The sequence below is a fragment of the Tamandua tetradactyla genome, chromosome 5, assembly GCF_023851605.1.
Source record: "Tamandua tetradactyla isolate mTamTet1 chromosome 5, mTamTet1.pri, whole genome shotgun sequence".
NCBI classification, from domain to species: Eukaryota; Metazoa; Chordata; class Mammalia; order Pilosa; family Myrmecophagidae; genus Tamandua; species Tamandua tetradactyla.
This window is the reverse complement of record NC_135331.1, coordinates 183,734,085-183,757,374: the sequence shown is the minus strand read 5'-3', so window position 1 is coordinate 183,757,374 and position 23,290 is coordinate 183,734,085. Positions and strand designations below refer to the sequence as shown.

Here is a 23,290-nt window from a genome sequence, read left to right as displayed (position 1 = left end):
TTTTTTTTTTAGAGTTTGTCATCTTTAAACAAAGATAAGAAAAAAAAAATAAGAGGGAGAGAGAAACAAATTGCATACACATTTTGCAAAGGCCAGTATGAGAGATATAAAAAAGTAATAACAAACTTCAAAAACGTGAGGAATCATGATGGTTCTGGATAATTCAAGAAAATATATTTTGCTCAATTTTAACAATTTTGTAACAAAGTAAGTATAGGGAAGCAAGATGCTGACGTGGAAAGAATACTGGACTGGAAGTTAAGAATCTGGGTTTTGTATGCGAGATCATCAATCTGCAGTGTGTAATCACATCATTTAATGTCATTTCCATGGACTCCACTTTCTTCACCTGGGGCCAGTGGAGGAAATGAAATCATCAATGACCCGGTTAGGCATTAACCTAAATCACTGAGCCAGTTACAGGCTTCCTGTTGTTGATATAGAAATGTAACGGGTAAAGATAGGTCAGTGCTAGAAGCCAACTGGAGTTGAAAGGTGTTCAATTATCCAGCAGGCCATCTGTTGCTCTTTGAATACCTTCCCTTGTTATATGGGATAATAATTCTTCCATTGATCACAATATTTGATGAATATGATATTTTGTTAATTTAATATTTTTGGATAACATATATTAATCAGACAACCCATCCTTAGTTTCAACTTTCCATTTTAAAACTCTTTGTTAATAGACTGAAGCCAGTTTTCTGAATAAATAATATGGTAAGTATGATTTAATTTTTCTTTGGTTCTGTTCACTGTTAAAACTACATTTAAGCCTCCATGATGTAAAAGTTAATAATATCTGAGATATGAGATTTTCATATATTTTTGTATCTTTATTCTAAAGGTGGAATGTACCAAGAAAAAAATCCACTAGTTTGTTAATTAGCATACCACAGTCCCCTAATTTGGTGCTATACTATTTTTCTAATGAATTTGTTTATGCAAAAATAAAACAACTGGTTAGAATTCTATTCTCGTTTGAGTTCCTTAGGATTTATTATCATTTCTGGCATTTCAATTTTGTATTGACATATTTAACTTCAGGTTAGTACAATCTTTAACCTCTATGATATCTGTTATTTTTCTATTCTTTCAAATTCCTCTTTATGCTCTTCTAGTGTCTTCTTGATCTCCTTTATGTCATTAGCCATCACATTTATTTTATTTAGTAGAGTTATATGAACATCTTTGATTAGCTGTTTCAATGTCTGTGTCTGCTTCTGGCATTTTAATTTGCTTGTTAAGCTGGGTTGTATCTGTCCACATCATGATATGTCTAGTAATCTGCTGTCTTCATGGCAAGTAAATATCTTGATTGGTGTATTAGTTAGTGTTCTCCAGAGAAACAGAATCAAAAGGAAATATTCATAAATATAAAATTTATAAAAGTGTCTCACATAACTGTGGGGATGTAGAGTTCAAAATTCATAGGACAGGCTGTGAAGCTGACAATTCCGATGGAGGGTCTGGATGAACTCCACAGAGAGGCTTGCCAGCCGAAGCAAGAAGAGAGCCTGTCTCTTCTGAATCCTCCTTAAAAGGCTTCCGGTGATTAGATTAAACATCACTCATTGTAGAAGACACTCCCTTTGGCTGATTACAAATGGAATCAGCTGTGGATGCAGCTGACATGGTCATGATTTAATTCTATGAAATGTCCTCATCACAACAGACAGGCCAGCATTTGTCCAACCAGACAAATAGGTACCACCGTTTGGTCAAGTTAACACATGAACCTGACCATGCCATGTGGATAGCTGAGAAGTTTAAACTACCTATAGGCATGACTAAGAGTTACTTCTGGGAGGTACTCTTTTGTTACTCAGATGTGGCCTCACTCTCTCTAAGCCATGAGACTTTCATCATTGCCTTCTCCCCTACATGGGCATGACATCCAGGGGTAAAACTCTCCCTGGCAGCATAGAAGATAACTCCCAGGGATGAATCTAGCCCTGGCACTATGGGATCAACAATTCCATCCTGACTAAAAGGGAAAAAAGAAGTGTAACCAATAAAGTAACAGTGGCTGAGAGAGTTCAAATAGAGTCAAGAGGCTACTCTGGAGGTTACTCTTACACAAGCTTCAGTTAGACATTACTACTAGATCATAAATTGCCAACCCCCAACCAAAACCATTCCAGCCAATCCTAAAGAACCCCTGGGGCAATATATGAGATTCTACAAAAGTCCCATGCACTAGAGTAACTTTCCAGAAACCTACAACGTCCAGATGGATCCTTGGACCAAATCAGTCCTGAAACCTTGAGGGCCCAGCCTCTCTCTCCAGAACATCATCCAGTTCCATCTCCCTAACCCATATTATTGACAGCCCCTTCCAACATGAAAAGTTAGAATGGCCATAGCCCAAATACCCCTAAAGAGTGGGATAGAAAGATCAAAGGTGATGTGGAGTTATACAGAAAAGGTAGGGTTTAACAAATGAATATGACTGCTGAATCATTAGATTGATATTTCTTTTAGTCTCCAGTATCTTAGAGCAGCCAGAAGTGGAATGGTGGAATTGTAACCCATACCAAACTCTGAAATCTGTTATACAACTAATCGTTGTGCTGTGCTTTGAAATTTATTGCTTTTTTTGTATATATGCTATTTTTTCACACCAAAAAAAGTCGATTGTGGTGATAAAAAATATTTATTCCTTCTGGTCTCCTATATTCTGGAGCAGCTAGGAGGAAAAATCTGAGATGATGGTACAGTAGCCCATGACAATCTCTGGAATCTGTCCTATAACTACTTGTTGGAAGAGTGCTTTAAAAACCATTGCTTTTTTCTTTCTTTGCTTTGTATAAATGTTATATTATACAATAAAAAAAATTAAAAAAAAAAAACCAGACCACCATCAAAATAAATAGCCAAGGCTTACCCTCATTCCTGCGTGACTTCCCAATATGGAGAATCTCCCATACTGCCAAGACACTAAGTGCTACCACTCTGGCCCTCTACCCAAGTGAAGCCACCAGAAGGGGTATAGACCAGGAGAAAAGAGAAAGTCCAGCAAGCCTAACAGTTAACCTCTCTGCTCTATTCTTGCTGGTCTCGGAGAACCCTATGGAACTATTTACTGTTCAAATCAAGAAACAATAGCCTAAATTAAGTTTATGAAAATAAATAAACCAATCCAGAACAGGTTGTTTGATTGTTATCAATGTTATCATCCTTATGATTAATGGTGTCCATTAGAGTTGGTGTTTGAGCCTAGAAGAAAACAGAAAGGCACACTAGGATGAGCACTGAGGAATGTGTGTGTGTGTGTGTGTGTGTGTGTGTGTGTGCTTTTTATAAGTAAAGGTGGAAAGGGTTGTGGCGCCAGGGGGCATTCTAAAGTAAGAGCAGCAGAGATTTTATGAACATCCTAGCAAGCAAAGAAGAAAGCTAAAGAAGTATTTCAGAGAATCATTTGTGAATGATTGTATATTGCAAGATCATTTATGGGTGTCAAAATTGTTTGATTTCTATAGTTTACTATGCTATGAGGAATCAAAACAGCCACCTATGTAAACAACTTATTTGAGAAAAATAGCAAAAAAGAAAATAGGTGAAATACTTGTGATAGAAGTGTTTTTCCATTTGGATGGCTGACTCTGCTCCATATCATATCTCTTGATGTTGCCTTATTAAGGAACACTCAGTAGATGGTTACGAAGACTAGGATAAGAAGACACAATCTATAGAGCCAAAGTTAACAAAATGTAATGACAGTGTATCCAGATTTCTAATCTTCCATTTAATAATTGTTTCCTTAGTGACCACTATGGATTAGGTTCTGTGTGAAGTTGGGATATATAAGAAAGATCTTGTGGAACCTTTATATTCCAGTCTCTTTAAAAATGTTCCATATACTAACCGTTACTATAGTCATCAGTTCTTTCCTTTGTGCCGCTGCACAAAGGAGCTGCACCTTTTACAAATACCATGTGTAGCCACATCGAAAGCAGCTCTCAGCTCAGGAGCGTAGAAAAGAAAAGCACTTGTTCCCTTAGCTGTCTGTCTAGTCTCTTCCAGTGGGTAATCCCACGCCTAGCTTCTACCTCTTTAAAGGACAGGTTTACAGACATAAATAAGTAAGCAGCATTTGAGAAGAAAACAGAATTGAATCCAGATTCTGTTTATTTTATACTAGCATACTGTGGTATAAAACTGTTCCTTAGCCTTTGGTCTCGTTTGGTCTCACCTGGTTGAGAGCCTCTAGCCAATAACTGTTATTAACTAGTATTATTACTTGTTGTTAACTAGTAGCCACATCTCCTTACTCCTCTCTTACATTCCCTTAGTCACATCACCTTTTGGGTGGCAAATAGAAGGAAGAGGAGGGAAGTACTTCCCTGGCACTTTTATTTGAGTGTAATATTTAGGACAATTTTCCAAAAAGGCCAACATTTCCCAATTTAATCTGAAGTCATAATAGAACATCAACAAAACAGTATCTGGGATTTCAGTTTCTCACTCTTATCATTAAGACTTACTGCCTCACATCATCAATATTTATTGAATATTTACAGAACAGAATATATTGTCCCTGCTCTTGAGGCACTTACATTCTAAAAGAAAAAAAAATACATCTCCTTTTTTGGGGGGGTACATGGTCTGGGAATTGAACTTGGGTCTCCCTCATGGAAGGCGAGTATTTCTACCACTGAACCACCCATGCAGTTGAAAAATACGCCTCTTTTAGCGTGGTATTTTTGTTTGGTGTTTTCTGCAAGGCACTGAGGATATAGTTTGTAGAGTGAGCTTTTGGTGCAGCTGAGCCCATCATCACTTAGAGAACAGAGAAAGAAGAAGGAGTTGGTAGACAATAGCAGACCATTCAAAAAAGGTAGGGCTTAGAGGGACATCAACACAATCTCATCAACTAAGGAGAGATTTGCTGCAGCCAACAGGATGACGGAAGCAGTCTGTGGCATGCAAGCAAAGGAAGTAAGCTAGTTTCCTAGGTATTGAGTGCAGCCAGGGAGCTCACGCGGCCTTTTTCCAAGTGCACAGCCAGCAAGTAGGAATGGTTGGTGACGAGACAGAAGAAGACTAAGAAAAGGCAGGTATTCCGTTTGTGCACCTCACATTTAGAATGAATGAAGGACTGAAATTGAAGGCAGGCTATAAGAGTGTTAAGAAATTCTTAAAAACCAAAAGTGGAAGCACAAAACTTACAGTTAATGCTACCCAACATCATAACAGGCCAAGAACGTTGTGGTTTGTGTCTTCCTAAGTTAGAAAATACCATATACCAACAATTTAAATGAAGCACCTTACTTCTATCCAATTGAAACCTCCCCCCCACCATACCCAATTGATTTGGGGGCAGGAAGGAGGGAGGAAAAGGAGAATGTGGCATGGTTGGGTGCAGGAGTTAGTTGAATAATATTTTTGTCATTATGATGAAGTTCTTATTTAAACTTGGTAAAAGCCCATTAGCCGCCAAAAGAGAATAAGGAATGAAGTTCCAAATATGTATAATTTCTCTTAGAGAAGTTTCACAACCAAAAGACTAATTAACATGAAAAGCTGTAGAGAAAGTAGTTGAAAAGTCTATTCATAAAACTTTTATTCCACTTACATGAACTTAAAACACGTGGTCTTAACAGTTATGCTTGGATTGTTCATGAAAATTCCATAAGACATTAAACAAAGCTAGCCATCATCAAGTTACTTTCTTGTTAACCATTTTTACAGCACATGCATGTTAGGCAAGTTTATTTTAAAAAAAAACCACAAAAGCAAAAAGCCTAAAAAATGTTAAATACATGGTTTTTTTGTTTTACTGCTGCATTTGATATGCATGAAATAATAGATATCAACTAGCTCATTTTTAAAGTGTTGCATTACTTGTACAATTGCTTTTAGGTTGCCTAGAACATTTAAATACAAATAAAATGAGCAGGACAAAAATAATGAAAGCAAACGGTAGGTAACTTTATAGAAACTGGAATGTGAACCATTTCTACCTTTCCCCAGAGCAAATTGGGTCACAACTCTATCTAAATGAATATTTCCGCAGCTTCAGCCAAAGGTGTTCACCTTAAGATTGTGTATTCTGCAGACACACATGGCTCAATACGTAATATCCATGGGATGTCTACTTCTACCACCGCCTTGAAAGTGCTCCAAACCTTAAAGTACTCATAATGGCTATACTTGTGACTGGAACCAATTATCTCTTTTATCCCCCACCAGGACAAACCAATCTGTGGGCAATTTTCTTTGCTTAGACATGGAAGCCGTTTTAACACTGACCCTTATGAAGCTACAATGTTCCAAAAGTACAATGCCAAACGTTTATAACTTGTACAAAAATTCCACATCCCTATATTGCCACCTCAAGATGAAAACAGATAATGCTTTAAATGTTAACTGGCTCTACTCCCCTAATACTAAACATAAAAACCACATAGGAAATACAGAAATTCAAATAGAAGTAACATAAACCTGTCATAAACTGTAAACAAAACTATTTGTGGGACGGAGTGGACAGCAAATGGTCTACTGTGTAAATTTTAGAATGAAGCAGACAAAAGTTGGAAGGCCGGTTAATTTTTCCCTCCTTCTCCTGCCTCAGCTTCGTCTCCTGGGGATTCCAATGTCCACAATGTCAAGCTGTCCCTAAGAAGCTGCATTATTAGCCTGCTGTCTTTGTAGGAATCTTCATTTACTGCATCAAGCTCAGCAATGGCTTCATCAAAAGCTGTCCTTGCAAGAGAGCAGGCTTTCTCCAGGTATTTCAGAATTTCATAATAGAACACAGAAAAAGTAAGAGCTAGACTCATTCTGATAGGATGCATTGGTTGCTTTTCCTTTGGCTGATTTCAGATCTTCTTGGTATGCTTGTTGTGACTGATCCACAATTCCTTTGTTGTTATCACCAGCAGTGTTTCAGTTTCCTAAAGCTGCTGGCATGCAATATACCACAAATGGGTTGGCTTTTAACAATGGGTTTTATTAGTTTACAATTTACAGTTCTCAGGGTGTGAAAATGTCCAAATTAAGGCATCAAGAGGAAGATACTTTCTCTGAGAAAGGCTGCTGGCCTCCAGGGTTCCTGGGACACATGGGAAGGCCCGTGGCTGGCATCTGCTGGTTCTTCGCTCCTGGGTTCCATTGCTTTCAGCTTCTGATGCCAGTGGATTTCTCTCATAGCACTTGGAGGTTGTCTCTTAATATCTCTGGGGAATTGCTCTCTGAGCTCTCTCCAAACTGCTCTGTCTCTTATAATGATAAGGGCTTCAGTAAAGGATTAAAGGTGGGTCACATCTCAATTGAAACAAAAGGTCCCACCCACAATAGGTCTGCAACCACAAGATGGATTAAGAGAAAGGGCCTTTTCTGAGGTACTCAACAGCTTCAAACCACCACAAACAGGAACCTCAGCCAAATAATGCTAGCAGTCTCTTTTCATTTTCAAATAGAGGGCTTTGCTCTCTGCTTGTGAGACAGTACATCATTGCAGATATCTCTTAGCTCAGCCTCAATTTTCTCTCTGTATTCTCAAGCCATCTGTTGTTTTTTCTCAGCACCTTCCGTCTTTTGCTTAGTACTTGAGACAACCCTCTGAGGTGACCTACAAGATTTCACAACATTATTATAAGCAACTAAGAGAAGATTCCTCTTCTTATTGGATAACTCAGCTCCTTGCTCACGCAAGGCTGCCACGGTAGCATATGGCTCAGCCTGCTTGGCCAGTGTGGCCTTTTGCACCAGCTCGTTTTTATCCATGACTGGTTGGTCTGTTGTCCAGGGTATGTGGCTGCAGACAGATGGGGCTCAGCAGTCTCTGGGCCATGGCAGCCATGAGGCTGAATGACTGATTCCTTCTGGTGAAAACAACCATTGAATTCTGGGGAGACACATGAAGACTGCCTGAGGGTGCCCTGGGTGATTCTAGGACTTTAACTTTTTTTTAGGATGTAATTGTTACTTTATTAGTTCCATAGACTCACAATGACTATATTTGTGATGGAACCAACTATCTCTTTTATCCCCCACCAGGACAAACCAATCTGTAGGTAATTTTCTCTGCTTAGACATGGAAGCCATTGTAACACTGACCCTTATGAAGCTACAATGTTCCAGAAGTATAATACCAAACGTTTATAACTTGTATAAAAATTCCACATCCCTATATTGCCACCTCAAGATGAAAACAGATAATGCTCTAAATGTTAACTGGCTCTACTCCCCTAATACTAAACATAAAAACCACATAGGAAATACAGAAATTCAAATAGAAGTAACATAAACCTGTCATAAATTATTAACAAAACTATTTGTGGGACAGAGTGGACAGCAACTCCGTGGAAATCATAGAAAATAAGCAACTATAAAGAGACTCTTCTTGCTACTATCGAGACGCAGAAACATTTTTTGAATAACTATCATGTTTGAACCATGAACCATGCGTTGAATGGTTGATAGTTGAAGACAATCTCTGCCCTCAAAAAATATATGCACAAGTTTCAAAAGACAGACATAGACATTTACTAATTTTTAAGAACAATGCCACATCCTATACCCACTGCCTACCATCCATTGAGCCTGCCCTTACTGAAGCAGATTGCAAGCTAGGATAAAAGCTGCGTAATTGTATAGGGGGCTGGCAACCATGAAAACAGTTCCTCCTGGCTCAATCTACTAATATTTACCCAGCAGTCAGAAACACCTGGCACAATTCAAGATTGGCAGTGCTCCCTGCCCACAAAGGAGATTAACATAAAATAAGGAAGATAAACAGAAAAAAATACAATAAATGCAAATGCCTATAGATCAATCATAGAATTACAAGAACAAAGCACATTGAAAGGGAGGTTTATGCCTGTGTAAGAGAGAAAATGAGTTTCTTTTAAACCTTTAATCTTGGTCTTTGAAAATTTAAAGATTTGGGGATTGTTTTTCAACATTTATATGGCAAATTAAATTTAATGTTGTCTCACTATCTTCCATTCCCAAATATACAGTCATTTGTGAGGCTCTCTGACCAAATAATTTGCTCTACTTCTTTTCTGTTCAACATTTTGTGCTAAAAAAAAAAAAAAAAGCCTAGTTCTGATAATAACTTGCAATCCTAAATCAAGATGAAGAGGAAAATCGCACATTGTAAAAGAAATGTTATAAAAAACAACTCGGAGATGGCCAGTAGTGGGGGAGGGTAGCATTTCCCAGGAGATCCTAAATTTCAATATCAAGAAACCTCTTCAGAACTGAACGCTCTACTCTATCCTCTATATAAACAAATTATGAGAGCAATATGATGTTTAATTTCTTCCAAGTCACAGTGTGACTTTGTAGCTAAATGTTTATTTCCACAAAAGAAGTAGGAAAATAAGAGTAAGTTGATACCCTGGCTAAGCAATAATTAAAAGTCCCTGCCTTTGGCGTGACTTGAGGTTTATCTCATTCTATGATTGGTGGAGGATATTGGGCATTTGACAGGCTCGAGCGTGATAAAGAACCAGTAGCATCCCTCTACCGCCAGCCCAGGCAACAAAACTTGACGGTAATGATTGTTTCTCCATCAGCTGCAAGTCACATGTTTTCTAGAGGAACTAGGAATGCAAATTTATCAGGGATTGAACCCAGCAAGATATTGAGAACAATTCAGTAAAAATGAACGAACCTACCTTACTATCCCATTTCATCTATAATTTTTTTTTTTGAGGCTCACTAAAAGAGATCCACTTAGTTAAAAAACAAAAACAAAAACAGAAAAGTTGGTGTTTGCCGGGACCCAAGAAGATACCAGACCAAGTAATATTCCCTGTGGTTGCAGTGTGCGGCACATGCGGTTACAATGCCGGAAAACTCCAGAACCTGTGTTGCTATAACACGAAAAGCCGGGTGCAAAATAGATAAAACAAATATAATTACATACCAAAGTCATTTTCCAGGGCTCCTAAATTCCCATCAAAATCACTAGATTCGCATTTATTTTATGGAATTCATAATTAAAGCTACCAAAGGAATGCTTTACCGCATTTAGAACACACTTGAAGCGTCTCAGGTTTATGAAGAATCTTCAACCAAGGGGTTTTAATGTTTGAGTTCAGTGGTATTCAGCTAGAACCCTCTATTTTTGATGAGAGAAAAATTTTAAAACTTTAATATGTTGGGCTAGTAAACCAGACAAATATAAAATCGTTAAATTATTTCAGTATAGGTTTGTTGAATAGACGTTTGTCTTTTAAAAAAATTAAAATAAGAGATGTGATCATAATACCAAATAGAAAGCATTTTAAAACCTATTTTTAATAATCTCAGAACAAGGCTGACTGAATTATCAGTCTGTGCTCTGTCTTCTTTTTTTTCCACCTAAATCTCTCTAAATGAGAAGCAGCTGGGCTTTGTTTAACATGTATCATTTATTTAATGTCGCTACTCTTCTGAGAATTATTCAGATTTTCCCAAGCTGACCAATGGATGGAGATGATGCCACTTTATTTTCAGGAGTAATATTTAACATTTACAGTCTGAACTTGATACATGAAGCCTAAAGAAAGTACTGGAGGACAATTCTTACTTTGTTGTATAGAACTCTGCATTAGGAACTGACACATTTAAAAGTTTTAAAAAATCAAATGAATGCTCAAATGCATTGCATATTTTAAATAGTATTTTGCTTTGGTACTAATCACTGATTAATAGTCATCCCATTCAATCAATATTGAGTGATTAATCTTATATAAAGAGCCACAAAGATGAGTAATACACAAATCCCTACTTTGGAAAAGGCGATAATCTAGTAAGAGAAACAATATTAATTCATATGCTGTTTTAATAAGAGATAAAATAAAGGAACTGGAATTAAATGTAGAAATAAATGGTGAGAGTTCAAATGAGTGAAAGGCTCCAAAAGGTGTCACGAGTCAGGCAAGGGCTTCATAGAGGGATTTGAAGATGGATCTTGAATGGCTTGGGAGAGGGGAAGGGAGAATCTCCCCCACAGAGGGAACACAGGGGCAAATATGTTAAGCGATAAACGAGTGGGTTGTGTCAGTGCATGGGTGAGAAGTCCCATTTGATTAGGATATACGAAGACTATAAGGAAGTAATTAGAACTAAACCCGGGAAGGTAGGCCGAGGTAAATTATGGCAGCCTTGAACTCCTGATTTTCTTCTGAAGTAACAAGGGGCGATGGGAAGGGCTTGAGCAGAAGGAGTGATGTGATCCCTGGCTGTCGGAAGATCCACCCCATCAACTGTGTGGGTTCAATGTGGGGGAACAGCCGGAAGGTTCTTAGAGCCCAGGTAAGAAATAAGGGACCAAGGTCAGTGCGGTGATGGTGGACATGGGAAGGAAGGAGGGACTAGCTGGGGGGATCGAGATAATCAGGCAAACAATTGAATGTAGGAAATGGAAAAGAAGGAATAACAGTTTGTCATGTGGGGGACTATAAGATTAGCATTACTATTAATAGCAATTAATTTTGCATGGGAAATTTATGAGCTTCATTTTGAACAAGTAGATCTCAAGATACTAGAGAAATATCAAGAGGGGAGAGGTCAAAAAACTACATCACCATGTTTTTCTATATAAATAACAGTTATCACTTTGAAGCATCCTACGTACTGCTAACTCATTCGTCAAATCCTCTTAAAAGGCCTTGGTTGAGCCCTAATTTTATTTTGGCTATAGCTCCCAGTTTCATTTCACCCACATTTGAAGTAGAATCCATCTTCCTTGTTCATTGGAAGATGAATTGTTTGTATCCACATTTCCCATCAATCAGCTTTCCCATCAATCAGCTTTCTCTTCTAATACCATCCTAAAATGATTCCTGTCCATTATGTTTCCCTCCTTCATCCTAAATTTTATAAAGAACTATCTTTTCTCTACCTAACAACACTTTTCTCTGCATTTTACACTCCAGTTAGTGCATTTTAAATAAATATCTTCCCCATTTAAAATGAGAACAAGCCATTCCATTTTCACTCACTGCTGCTTTCTGTATTGTTTTTCTTCATTGACATTTGAAAACGAACGGTCACTGTTTTTCTAGGAGGATTTGATTAACTCACAAACCTGAAAATCTTTACTATCTTTGTCCCTCATATCTGTCTAAAAAACAGTATGACTAATTACAATTCACTCCTGGAAAGAAACAACAGATAAACAAAATAAACACAAATTTAAGGACAGTACTAAGGCTCTTGTGAGTTTATCGTTTTCTCCTTATCACTTCTCCAATTCTGACTTCCTCACATCTGGGAAAAAAATTATTCCACCATAAATTTCTTTACTTAAAGTAACATAGTTCAGGCTTTACACTCATTTTACTCCCTAGAATTCCTAATTTGGAATCTACTTATGATACTATTTTGCTAAATACCATAATCAAGTTATGTTACCGCTACCTTTAAGCACCCACAGCCCTTTTTAGATAACAACCTTCCTAAGGGAGGTTTCTTTTCATAATATTGTAAGACCCTGGAAGACAGAGACTTCCCATCTTAATTCCTGTGTGGCTCATGCTTGACACAGTACCTGACATGTAAGTGGCCAAAAGTTTGATGAATAAATATATGAAGAAATGACTGTACAAATGTTAGAGGTTAAAGATAGCCCTTATCCTGGAATTCTCTTGATGCACCACGCTTAAAATATCATGTCTAGTTCCTTGGTTCCCTGACTTTCTGGTAGTCTTCAATTTGTTTAATAACCCATGAAGTCAAGCAAGTTAGAATTAATTTTAAAATGCATGAGATAGAGGGTGCAAGGGTCGTTCAGAGGTGGAATTCTTGCCTACTGTGTGGGAGACCCGGGCTTGATTCCTGGTCCATGCACTTCCAAAACCAACAAAGAAGCAGAACAAACAAACAAAAATTTAACAGATGATGCTGCAATGACAGGATACTCACATGGAAAAATAATGAAATGTGACCCCACCATACAGCATACAAACAAAAAAATGTATGAGATAATGTCATATGCTTAGCAAAATCAATATGTGCTGGATTAAATGTATTCTTTTAACCAAATAAATGTTGTCAGTAATGTTTCTTACTTTAAATGAAATTATGCTCTTTTCCATCATAGTACCTTTTTAACTTTCCTTGCTTATTTTGAATAAATGCTATTCAAAATGATATAAGACTTCGAAAATATAAAAAAGCATAAAAAGATAATAGGTCCTTCACAATTCTACACCCTAGAACTAACCAGTGTTAACATTTGGTATATTTTCAGCATACTTTTTGATATATGAGATCTTAAATTTTATACAGCTTTGTATCCCAGCCTAATTTTTTCATTCGATAGTTTATTGTGAATATATTCATTGTCATTATGAATTTTTAGAAAATATCTTTAATGATTATTTCCATTTCTTTTGATAAGAGTACTGAAATATTTTTTGCCTATCCTGGGCATTTGGAGAATGTCTAAATTTTCAAGATGATATATAGTGCTACAAAAAATTCTTTGCAATAAAATCATTGTCAAGTAAACAATTTGGAATGTTTAACCCTATGTCAAGTTTATTAATCACATTATTTAGCTAAATCTTTTTGATAGTCTATAAGGTACTTATAGTTATCCATATTATATAGACATTGAGGAAATGGGCTCAGAAAGAAGGAAAAAGTAACTTACCTAAAATTACATAGTCAGTAAAATGTAGAGAGGAGATTCAAATCAAGGTCTGTATGATGTCCCTGCCTCTACTCTGACCAGAAAATCCACAGTCTGATGGAACCTTTATAAATAAGTCTTAGAAGGCAAATTACTGAATCAAAGGGGGCCAACTCTCTACAATGGCCTGTGCACATATGAGAATTTATGTGTCTGTCTGTGTCCTCATCAGCTTTAAGAGTTATTGTTTTAAATCTTTGCCAATTATAGAGGTGAAATTGTGACTCTTGCTTTTTTATGCTTTATTTGATTACTAGTAAAGTTGACTAGCAAGTAAATAATGAACTAGTTTCTCATGTCTTGTAGTCATTTTACCTCCTTTGAAAATTCTGTGTTCATGTTCTTTTGCCATTTTTCTGTTAGGGTCTTACTCTTTTTCCTATTAATTTGTAGCTCTATGTTCTAAGAATACAGTATTTCTTAAATTAGTGGTAAATCACTTCCCATATAGAAAATTTTGTTCCAATACTCTGACATACAAAATTTACATTTTTTTAGTTAATTTTGTCAGATCTTTCTATTTCTGTCTACTACGTATGTAAAGTTATTTTTATTTAAGTATCAAATGAGTGGATCTTTACAAATACTGGAGGAGTTCTCCTTACAAAAGGAAGGAAATATTTTATATATTTGATCTCCTTAGATAATCTTTTTTTTTTCTTGGTATGCTCTAGGGCAGGGTCACATTTCATTCTTTTTCCGTGTGAGTATCCCATTATTGCAGCACCATTCTGTTGAAATTTTTTTTTCTTGGTTGGTTTTTTGTTTGTTTGCTTGCTTGTTTGTTTTTTGGGGAAGTGCATGGGATGGGAATCGAACCAGGGTCTTCCACGTGGCAGGCGAAAATTCTACCACTGACCTACCCTCGCATCCCTGTGATCATTTATATAATTAAATATTTCAGACATATGAAAACATATGCATATTGCTTTTCTCACTTAATAATATGTTTTGAGATTTATCTATGTTGATACAACAAACAATAATTGTAATTCATTTCTTATTAAATTAGCCGGTTTAAAAAATTAGGTGAAGAAAGCCAGTGGTGATATTTCAGCTTGGGTTTTCCCAGAAGTAGACCCTGAGATGAGGCTTCAAGTGTAAGTGATTTATTTGGGTGAGGTAGGGCACCTTGCCAGAAGAGCGGGGGCATGAGACAAGGAAAGGAGGTCTGCCAATGGAGGGTGTGTTATGAAGCCAGCTACCACAGAGGGCGATTGGATTTCAGTCCCGTGGAGAATGGTGGAAAGCACATGCCTCACCAGCTCCCATCCCTCATGGTTTGAGTGCTGCCAGGGGGCGTGTTAGTTCCCCGCATTGGTGACCTGTGGCACATACCTGAACAGAGATGCTTCAGCAGTCCTGGATACAGTCTGTACAAGAGGTACAGGTGTCAGCAGTCGGAAGTCACCTGAGCACACTTCAGTGGCACAGTCCGAGGGGTATGGGCGGGACACCATACTATAGCCAGTGAGAATGTCATGAAGTCTGTACCCCCATATATTGCTAAGGGCATGGCAAACTGTCATTATTTTTGAGAGACATTTGGCACTATATAGCAGTTGCCTTAGAAATGGCCATGCTAAGGGTAACCCCATGAAAATCATTACTTGTGTGCTCCTCTTAGTGTTATTTATAATGTTAGAAAATAAGAAATAATCTAAATGGCCAACCAGAATAATGGTTAGAAATATCAGTCAAAATTATATTATGACTGCTAGATGAAATTTTACAGCCATTGAAGTTGAGAACTATGAAGATTATGTCGCCATATGAGAAAATGTTCATGGGGAAGAAAAAAATTATACATACTTTTCATAATGTTCAAAAAAAAATTAACATGTATAGAATTTCCTTTGTACCAAACCCACTGTTCTAAGAAGATCACATATATTAGCTTCTTTATCCTTGTGACAATCCTGTCACGTTGGTACCATTTTACAGCTGAGGAAACTGAGGCATAGAGAGATTAAATAGTTAAGGATTACATAGCTAGGAAGCAAGGGGTGGACCATGGATTTGAACTCCAGCGGTTAGGCTCTAGAGTCTGTACTCCTAACCACCATTCTAGAAAGAAAGAGAAGTGGGAGAATAAAAGAGAGAAAGAAAGGGAGAGAGAACGTGAAGAAAGAAGGAAAAGAGAGGGAGAGGGATAAAGGATAGAAAGGAGAAAGAAAGGAAGGAAGGGAGAAGGAGAAAGAAAAAGAGAGGGAAAGGTAGAAGGAGAAAGAAGGGAGGGTGAAAGAGAGGGATGGAGGACAAGAAAGATGAAATATTTTTAATCTTAAAAACAATGATTGTTCTGGGTGGTGGGCTTATGTAGTTATATTATTTTGATACTAAAAGTAACACTTTTTAAAAGCAACCTAAGATTACTATAAAGATCATCCAAAAGTACTTTAATAAGAATATTTAATTTCTATAGCAGTCAATGAGAGGGAGGGGTAACGGGCATGAGATGTATGGGTTCTTTTCTTTTGTATTTTTATTTGTTTTTCTGGAGTGATGCAAATGTTCTAAAAATGATCATGGTGATGAACACACAACTATGTGATGATATTGTGAGCCACTGATTGTACACTTTGTATGGACTGCATGGTAAGTGGAGATATCTCAATAAAAATAAATTTTTAAAAAATATCTGATTTCTATATATCACTTCTGAGATTATATTTAACCTCACCCTATCATCACAAAAATGTTATAAAATAACTGAGTTTTAGTAATAATGTCCCCATTATACAGATGAGATGTTCAAAACAGACCAAATGGCTAGAAAGTGATGGCACTGGCGAGACTCCTTTCCTCTGACCCTGGCCGATTGCCTGTCACGATGGTGAGCATGGTGTGTCTGCTTGCCCGGCAGCCCTATCGCAATAACTGAATTTCTTCTCTTATTTTCAGGACCCTTCTCATCCCGTTCCTCAAGGGCATGTGGATGCCCCAAGCCTGGATGTGAGTGCCCACAGTGATTGGCCTAAAGCTGGAGATTGGGACCGAAATTAAGTCAATCCAAGTTGACCCAGGATTTTTGCTGGAAATTTTGGAAAAAGAGGTGGCTTTTTCCACTGCAAATACTAAGCTGCTTGAAGAAAGGAAAGGGTAGAGTTGCCTGTGGCCATATCTGTCACCTCACGGAAGAGCTGGCCTAAACGTGAAGAAAGATCTAAGTAAGCAAAGCCAGAAATAGGGAAAGAGATTCCCGGTGACACTGTTAAAGCACTCAGATGTTCGGATGTGGCCATGCGTCAAGCCGGGGTCTAACCTTGGACTTGCAGTTCTGCAAGCCAATTAATACCATTTCTTTTCCTTTTAATCAAGATAATTACATGGAGGTTTCTGTCTCTTCCACCTAATAACACCCTGGCTAATGTGAAAGTTATTTGCTGTCATTTACAAATCTTAAAATGCTGAGTTGGCCAAGTTGAGGTGGGTACAGGGTAGTGAATGCGTCCCTAATACCGGATAGAAAGTGGTTCACCTGTGCCATGCAATAGAAAAGCAGAGGCTTAAACTATTGCTGGCCATAACTATGAACTCAGGCTGTGTGTCTACTGAGGCTAGAACTTTAGGGGAATTAGTAGACAAGGTCAGGATGCTGGAATATGTTAGCTGATTCAAGCTGGCCTGTTTGAAAGCAGAGAATTAAGAGAACACAGCCTTGTTTTATGTCTGCACCTAAGAATACAAGACAGCTGAGATTCCAAATAGCCATGAGTTCTACAAAATTGAAAGAGCCAAATTCTTCATCCCAAGAAAAGTTAGTGCAAGGAAAGCAAGTAAGAATAGAAGCTTGAATATAATTCTCCAGACAATTTCAAGAACCTCAAGTGCTACTCCTTGACAGAAGATGCTAGCCAGATGTTTTTAAGGGAAAATGACAGAAGTTCCAATCGAATAACCTGAAGAGACAGTGGAGGACTCGACTTGCTGTGCTGTTGCCTGAGAGTCAGAGATGGTCCTGCTGTGACCGCAGCTCTTATAGGTGCCTGACAGTGTCATCTCACTTGGTTGTGCAGCCGCCAATAACGGCACCTGCGAGGAAGGTGAACAGCCTTTGCCGTCACCACCCAGCCTCAATGGTCCATGGATGGAGCTACCAACAACCCCCAGCAATGACAATGATAACGGCAATGGGGAAAGTAGGGAGTTGGGACATCTACCCTCCTCCTCTCCTATCCATAGGGGAGACACGGAAAAGATCATGGAGAAGAAATATCAATATGATTCAGTAGTCATACTCAAGATTAATGTTTTAAAAGCTTTACACCTCTTTACAGTGTGGGGACAATAGGTAAGCTTCGTTTTTATGTTTTAGGAAAACTGGCTTAAAATATTTTTAGAAAGTATCATATCAAGAGCAAACATCACAAACTTGCACAGTGAAAATGCAACAGGTTACCTTAACTGCAAGAAAAATAATTTCTATTCTAAAAAATAAAAATTGAAGACATTCTGCCAGTCAGATGATTTTTTAGATGAGCTGTTTGTTGAAATTATTGGAATTAACTAAACCAAAGTGATTATGCATTCTTCATTGATCTGGTTGGCACTTTGTATCATTATACAGTTTATAATACATATATAACTTGGAGCTTTAAACATTTTGTGTTCTTAAAGCTCTCTCTCACACATACACACACACAACAGAGAGTAGAAAGCAATTTCTATGCCATCTAGAGATACTAGGAGTGTTAATTGTGACCCCCAGTCCCAACCGATTGTTCTGTGCCATCACAAACCTTAAGCCAAGAGTTAAAGAAGAGGCAGAGCATTGAGGCCTGATGCTAAGAAACTGAAACTACAGACTCAGGTTTATCTGGAAACCATTATTCAATAAGACCTCACGTTCCTGTTACTAGTCTACAGAATTGACGAAATGCAATTTAACAACATGCCCACTGACATTTTGAGGAAGTTATGTTATAAAAGAAATTCCAAACCTAGCATGCAAATGCTTGGAATTATTCAATCCCTAAATCTACCCCTCCACACTAAAACCACACCAATAAGCAATGAGTTGTTAACAAATGGCAGCCACCAAAAGAAGAGTCCTTCACAACGTCATTGTCGAATGTGGCCATTAGAAGATAATTGTTGAGTAAAAAATGCTCCATGTAGCAAATTGGCTGACCAAGGAACGCACTTTCTTTCCAGGTCAGGAAGGACATGCAATCCCGGATGAGTAGAACCCTTTCAAATGAGAATTTTATTGCATTTATCCTTTATTTACTTCACCATTATCAATTATGGTTTTTATAGGTGGCTAAATAAATATACAATTAGTCACAGACTGCTGGATTATGACACGTTACAACTGAGTCTGACACAGAGGCAGGCACATCTCCCAAAGGTTTTGAGATGCATAACGCAACTGGACAGCACACAACTGAACTTTTAGAGAGGAGGTGAATATGTTTTTGTTGTATGTGGAATAATTGAATTATGTTATATATGAGCACTTGTGGAGATGTATTGAGTGAAAGCATATGCATTTTCTAGACAACAAAATTTATATATATATATATGTATGTATGTATATATTAACTATTCTTACCCAGGATCCCTAGTTAAGGGACCCCTCTTTTTCTTGTGGTCCCCTCCATTTTCAATGCATGAGGTTTGTGTGGGTTGCCCCAGTTTTAGTGTGCTCGGACTAATCAAACAGAACCCACAATGAATGATTAAGAGATGGGCATGTGACCCAAGATAGGTCAGTAAAAATCACCTTGAAAACTCTTGCTAAAAGTTTTTGGAAAAGAGGGCAGGGCAATGGTGGCTCGGTGGCAGAATTCTTGCCTGCCATGCTGGGGATCCAGGTTCAATTCCTGAAGCCTGCCCATGCCAAAAAAAAGGTATTGGGAAAAGAGTACTTTTATTTTACTGGCATTGCTAAGATGATAGAATGTAACCCTGGAACAGCCACTGCTCATCTTTGGTATCACTTGGAAAGCTTCTGAGAATGAAACAACCAAGAAAGTATTGCTGAGAGGTGGAGAGAGAGATAGAGAGCGATTTCTGAAAACATTGTACGAGCGCCTGAATTTCAGCCATGCCTGAAGCCTATATATACTTCTTAGTTATTTGAGCTGATAAATTCCCTTCTCTGCTTCAATAAGTTTGAGATGTGTTTCTGAAACTTAGTCTCCTGGTAAATATATTTCCAGTCATTCTTTCCATTTCAAAATTCAAAATTTTAATTGTTCAGTCTATCTGATTTATAACATTTATTAAATATCTCAGGAAACGAAAGCTCACAGGGAAAAACTTTGTAATCCCATAAAATTCACTGAGTCATCTGCCTCTCTTCTTAATGTTATTAAGATTTCCAAGAAAATCAAGAGCTTGGAGGGCATCTTTCAGGAAGGTAAGTCAGGAACGCGGTGTCATCATGTTTTATGGGATGAGGGATGTATTGTAGGAAGTCGTCCTAACACAATTATGGGAGGAGCTGGAGGATCAAAGGTCCAGAGGGACAGAATGAGGGCCAAAGTAGGGCTCTCCCACCAGCGCAGGTAGAAAAGTCAGTCCGTGCAGGGAAATCCGAGCAGCCCGGCATATCTGGCAAGCAGAGTGGGTCTGTGAAGGGGCAGTCCTGAAAAGGCCTCTGAGAGGCTCCCTGTGGCCTTGGTGGGTCTGCAGCCAAGCGTCCGGAGATGCACCCGAGGCTGCTCTTAATCACCAGGACCCGTGTCAAGGAAAAAACCCTCCTCTCTCCAGCACCTTATCTGACCAACAAGACACTCAGAGTAAAGCCTGCGATTTTACGCTTGTGACTCACACAAGTTCCTCTTTTGGCCAACTTTAATCTAGTCCATTAGAGGGAAGAGGATTCTTGGAAATGTGCTTCCCAGCTTAACCAACTGGACACAGCACAATCCATAGCCGTCCTCTCCTGGGCAGTATGGCATCCACACGCCCCTCCTTCAACCCTATTCCAAATAAGACAACAGGAAAATCATGCTTCTGCCTAACATGATGCAACTATCCTTTGCTTATATAAAATCGCTCCATCCCTCTCCAAAAAGAGACTACAGACAATACCACCTTGCGGTGATTTCTTCTTCTGAGTCACACTTTCCTTTTGATATCCTGTAACAATACTGAGTTATCAGTTTAACCACGAGGAACACATCTTTTTAGATAGTAGGAGAAGAAAGGAAAATCATCAGTTAATATAGATGCAAATAAATTCATATCTAAGTAAGGAAGACATACTCATAACTACAGCAGTGCGCATGTGGTCATATCATATTTTGATAACTTTTTCTTCTACTACCCATTCCACAGTGCCTTTGCTCTCAGCAAGTGCCTCAACTGATCATGGTTTCTTTCCTGGTAGAGTAATCAAAAGCTTCATTTCTGAAGGTTCTGTACATTTACAGCCCTGCTTCCATGGATCAGTTGCAGTTGTTCACTCAATTTTTTCTCAGGACATGGGAGTATTGGGAGGTACCTCAAAGGATTTCCTGCATTCCACAAATACTCCAGCATTTGTGGCAACACAATCCTGCCCCCTCTCAGTAATCAGGATCAATCACCCAGAAATACAATAATCCCTTCTTTTCCCTATTGGTTCAGTGGCATGAGTTGCTAAAAGTGGCCAGGTGAAAATCTCAGCTCCCAATTTAGTAAAACTATCACTGTGCCCCATGGTAAAAATACCCCCCCCCCTTGGGAATGAACACCTCCAAACCAGCGGAGAAAAATTTGAAAGAACAGGAAGCAAAATGTTGCTAATGGATCCTTAGGGCTAACAGACAGCCACTCCTATTTCTACCCCTTGAACCCTGAGTATTGGAGAAGGAGTTCCATATTTTGGTCTCAGATTCAGAGAATATTCCTAATCCTGGAGGACAGTACGCCAGCCCCACAAAGGCATTGCCATCCAGCTGGCACCATAACTGAGTTCTATCAGGCCACCTGCTTCAGGATGATAGGTAACCTACTAAGACCAGTGAATTTTATGAATATGAACCCACTGACCACACTTCACTTATTGTAAAATAAGTTCATTGGTGAGAAGCAATGTATGCTGTGTGGAACTCTATGATGGCGAGTAATGCATTCTGCTAGTCCATGGCTGATGGTTTTGGAAGAAGCATTGCAAGCAGAGAAGGCAAATCGATATCTAGGGAAGAACCTATTCCAGTGAAAATAAAGTGCCTCCCTTTCCATAATGGAAGTGATCCAATGTAATTACCCTGCCAGCAGGTGGCTGGCAAGATTCTTAGGGGAATGGTGCCATGCCAGTGACTCAGTTTTTGTCTCTGTGGTTGGCAGGTTGGACATCCAGCAGTGACTATAAACAGAACAGCCTTGTGTTGCCGAGCTCATGTGTAATCTCCATCCTTGTTTCCAGAGCCACTTTCTGTATATATTTGTCTAGGACAGTAGTGGCTAGAGAAAGATAATGACTGACAGACCTGTACCTTTTCACATGATTATTAAAATCCTCTACTGCTGAGGCCACTCTTTGGTAAGTATTTAAATGGGCCACAAATATCTTTATTTTCTGCACATATTCAAAGAGGTATATTTACATACCTCTTTCCCCAATTCTGTTGAGACCTATTTTCTGACTGTGTTTCCTCCAAGCTTCGACCATCCAGCCAAATATTAAGCACTGCTTATGGATCAGAATAGAACCACATCTCTGGCCATCTCTTCTTCCAAGCAAAATGAACAACCAGGTGCATGATTGCTTTGCCAATTAGAAGGATTTTCCTCCCCCACTGTCTTTAGGACATTCCTGAGTAGAGTTCTGTACCTTTCTACTTTAGAGTATTATCATATTGTACAGAACCTTCTGTAAACCAGACCCTCAATTGTTCTTCCTTAGTCAATTGGTCATTGGGAGCTCCCCATAAGGCTGCATGCACAGGTTTGTAGGTAGGAAGGAGTGGGGCATAAATAGAGCCAGAATCATCTGTGACATTTGCCTATGCAATTACCTGTTGCTCATGCAAGAACCCACTTGAGGTTGATCTTATATTACCACTTTCATCTGGTTATGTAGTGCCAAAGGTCTGGCTTGGTTTGAGAGATAGCACTGGGTTTATGAAAGGCAGCTCAGATGGCTTGGTAATTTAGTGGCTCTTGGTCAAGTTTTCACTTAAGCTTGCTCAGTAGCAAGCCAGGAGCTCTTTCTCAAAGAGTCGAGTTTTCTGCAAAGGATAGTGTGCTCGGCTCCAAAATCCTGAAAGTTTTGTACTATGATTCACTTGAAAGGGCTTGCCAAAACTCTCAACAGCATCCCTATCTACCTCTGATAGATATGCTTGGTCATATGGCCCAAGTGGTGGAACATCTTGCAAAGCAGCCTGGACCCAATTCAGAGCCTTCTCTTATACTGGTCCTACTCAAAACTAGCAGCCTTTGGAGATACTTGATAACAGATTAGAACAGCTTGGCCAATGAGATATATGCATCTTCAAAAATTCAAAGAGGACAAAGAGGTTCATAAGGTCTTGTGCCTCACTCTTAGTGGTCTATGGGGGCCAATGCAATAACTTGTCCTTCATTTTAAAAGGGACATGCTGGCATGCTCAAGATAGATCACTAGCCCTCTGGGAGTTTCACCAAGCTGGCAGGCCCCTGAACTTTCGTCATGTTTTTCTGTATTACATACAACCTTACATTGCAAGGTAG

General features: G+C 38.6%; 1 long non-coding RNA gene and 1 pseudogene across 1 annotated transcript; one reads left to right on the top strand and one right to left on the bottom strand.

Moving 5' to 3' along the window:
• Positions 1-6,548: 6,548 nt before the first annotated feature.
• LOC143682919 (14-3-3 protein zeta/delta-like) lies at positions 6,549-7,788 on the bottom strand (annotated as a pseudogene).
• An 11,180-nt stretch (positions 7,789-18,968) lies between these two features.
• Positions 18,969-22,246, top strand: LOC143685143 (uncharacterized). The gene is made up of 3 exons (XR_013176401.1): positions 18,969-19,047; positions 19,883-20,006; positions 21,923-22,246. It is a non-coding gene; the product is annotated as an uncharacterized LOC143685143 (long non-coding RNA).
• The last annotated feature ends 1,044 nt before the right edge of the window (positions 22,247-23,290 follow it).